Source organism: Lipotes vexillifer, unplaced genomic scaffold (genome assembly GCF_000442215.2).
Source record: "Lipotes vexillifer unplaced genomic scaffold, Lipotes_vexillifer_v1.1 scaffold911, whole genome shotgun sequence".
NCBI classification, from domain to species: Eukaryota; Metazoa; Chordata; class Mammalia; order Artiodactyla; family Lipotidae; genus Lipotes; species Lipotes vexillifer.
The window spans coordinates 3,226,229-3,229,767 of NW_006781377.1; positions in this window are offsets into that span (position 1 = coordinate 3,226,229).

Here is a 3,539-nt window from a genome sequence, read left to right on the forward strand (position 1 = left end):
GGTGGGGCGGGGGAGACAAAGAAGGAATACTTGGCCCTAAGGACCGTCTTGAGGCATTGAGGGAGTGAGTCAAGAGTGCAGCATCTTCACACTTCTGCCTTGTTCCTTCTCCCTGGCTTCCTCTTTCCACTTTCTCCCTCTTCTAGGCCTTTCCATCTGCCCCCCTCCTCCCCCGACACACAGGCCTAAGGAAACCCGCGCGGTCCCCTTGCTCCCCGCCCCCTTCCTCCTGGCACCTCCCCTTTCCTCGTCAACGTCCGCTCTCCATCAGCTCTCAAGCACACCTTTGCGGCCGCACCCTCCCTGACAAGAAGGTGGGGCTGCTTTCCCAACAAGACCAGTCACACCTCCCCGAGCCTGGTCTGCCTCCGGGCGGATCCCTTGCTGTTGTCAATATCCCCACAAGGCTTCCCTAGCCTGGCCCTGCTTATCTGAGCGGGTGCTCCTCGGGTTTCACAAATCAAACCTCTTACCTTTCTTCCGAGACCTGGGTGAATGCTCGCTGCTACCTGACGGTGAAGCCCGCGGACCCGGTCCCTAAGGGATCTCTGAGCGTATGAAGCAAGGGAGAAGGCCTGGGTCCTCCATCCTCCGTGAGATGCCTGTTCCCATGCAACACGTGGCTTCATTTCACTTTCCTACCAGCGTTTACGGATTAAGCTTGCTGTTAGCGTGAGCCAAGGGATTTCTCACAACAAGAATGGTAGGATCTTAGAACAATAGGGTCTCAGAGCCACAAGGGGCCATGGAGACCAGCAAGCTCAGTTCCCTCCATCGAGAAGACAAGTGTCCTGCCCACGTCACACAGCAGAGTCGGGACAAGACGACGGCCCCTCGGGCCTCCTATTCAGCCATCCTGCACCTACCCCAGGATTCATGCCACCGATTTCAACCGAAGCCCAGCGGGTTCTCAATTTTAATTACCCCACTGGAAAAGAGAACTCATGAAACAGGCTCGGGAAATATGAAAGCTGCCAGATCTGCGTAAGGCCAATGGCCCCAAGAATAGAGGAGTCCCTTTTAGCTCCAGAGAAATGCCATTTCCACAGCAGGGAAGGAAAGGTTGACCCAAATATTTTGTTACAAAGAGAGAAAGAGACACAGCAATCCCCACAAGGGCTTCTGCTTTTATCCTTGTGCTTCAGTATCAGCAGATCTCCCAATTAAATTGAGAGAAATGACTTGTAACTGAAGTGTTACAAAGAGTGGTCTTGAGACATGCATGTTTGGGGAGTGGGGTTTTGGGAATTCAAGCAAACTCCTAACTGGAAGCGTATTTGGGCTCCCGTGATTACTGAATAGAAATCCAGGGCCATCTGGGCAGAACGGGAAAAAGTATTGGAAAAGGGACATTTACGGTCAGAAAATTCCAGTTCTACGTTAGTTAAGGATTATGAGCTCTTTTCAAGGGATTGACATCCAGACTGCTCACCAGCAATTAGATCGAGGTGATGTTGATTGGCAGCCTGTTCCTGTACTTACTAGGACAGGAGGTTAACAGTGGAAAGGCGTGGGCTGCGTGAACTATGGACCAAGTTAAGGGACCAGCCCCAGAAGGCCAAGTCAGAAGCCTGTGTTTCTGGCATTGGATTGATTTAACCATGACCTCGTGGTAGTAACTGGGTGTGTCCCTCTGAGTATGTATATCTGAGAGTCCCAAATGGCTCTGAGCTTTTGTGCTAGGCAGCTATGTGTATACATGTGGTCGGTTCAAGAAGGAACCATATGCATGTGTTTAGAAAATTAAGGACCTCAGAATCAGATCACTTGCGTATGGATGACTATGCTCACGGTTTCAAAGCTTCGAAAACGCTCCCTGCTCTTTCTGAATCTTAGTTAGCAATAATGATAATACAGATGCATCAAGTTTCACCCATTAAATGTTGAATAAGGGTCAAGTGTTTAGAGGATAAGGAGCACTGGATGGATCAACAACAATGAAAATAGAATGGGTATTTTCAGCACCGGAGAGCTAGGAACAAGGTAAAGGAGTTATAGAGAAGCCAATTTTGCTGGATCTAAGAAACTCTAGTAACTAGAGCTGTCCATCCAGCAAAGGTGGCAGAGCATGGCAGTACCTCCTGAGGTACCAAGCCTCTTCTCTGGCAATTTTAGGGAAATGTAAAATTCCCATCCGTCCAAGGTGGTGTGAAAATAAGATTTCTGCATATGGCAGAGAATGAATGGGTTGACCTCCAAGATCCCTGCCAAACTCAGGGCACAAAATCAAGGGTGAAATGTAACTATATTTGCCTTGTGCCCTTTTCTGAGGCCATTTTTCGGGTCTATTCCCTGTCAGGCTCTGAGGAGTCTACAGAAAAGCCATTTTGCTTCACCTCTAAGCCTTCTAGGTCTCTGACTGCTTTCTCTCCGCTGGTTCCAGGGGGTCTGGTACCAGCTGAAACCCCCAGAGCTACCGAGTCCAAGCCAAGAGGGTCTGCATGCCCCAGGTGGCCTCTATGGAGCTCCTTCTCTAGGTCCCCCAGAATCTGGATGTCCCTGGGAACTGGATGGGCCAAGTCTGGCCTAGGAGGGAAGCAGGAAGAGTAGAGAAAGCCACAGTCTTTTCTGCGGTCTGTGGAGGGGACGTCTTTCCTCTCCTAGAGGCTGTCCTGTACTCCTGGGAGGGCGCCAGCATCTGCTCTGGGATGTGATCTGCCCTGGGTTGGTCCTCGATGGCCTTCTGCCAGCTCCCAGGACAGTGTCCTACCCTCAAACAATGTAAAATCCAGAGGGTCCTTGGACCAGGACGCCAGACCGGACATCCTGCGGCCCTCCAGACAGCGCTCCACGCCCGCTGCAGTCCTCAGAGTCTGGGATGGAATTTGATCCACCTCTGAGGGCAGGAGGAAAAACAACCCTCCCGGTTCAGTCTTGTCAAAGATTCACAGCTGAACTCCACAAAAATTCCCTCAGCCACGGAACTCTCTCACTATTTCTTGGAGGAAGAGGGGAAGGTGGGTATGAGAACCGCATGCTTTAAATTGCCCTCCAACTCCAGGCAATAACACGCAGCACACTTGCTCATTTATAAAACTCCAGCATAAAGCGAGATGCCGCACAAATAATGAACTTCATGATGACGGTTTATGCCCCCAGAATTGTCAGTGTTGTCTATTTGCTGACCAGTTAAATCTAGCTTATTAGTTTTAACCTGCACAGACTAAAAGATTTGAACTAGCTTCCTAGGATACCACTACCATCAACTTAATAATGGCTTCCCTAATCCACGTCCATATAAACTGAGAAATAATCAACATTTCAAGCAAAGGCGGGAGTTCCCTGCATCTTGAAGAGTTGCCCTTGCACTAACTTAATCATCTCCTTGAGGGCAATTTTACCAAGCACCTTGCCTGTACCAGGTACGAACTGCATTTCTAAAGAAAAAGCCTAATTTCATCAGACAAGCTGAATCCTGTCATTCTCCTCACCTTGTTTACCTGGGGGAAAAAATACACCAGTATCTATGTTGAAATGGGCCACGCCTCCACCAAAATGCTAACCTTAAAAAAAAAAAAAAAAAAAAAAAAAAAAAAAAA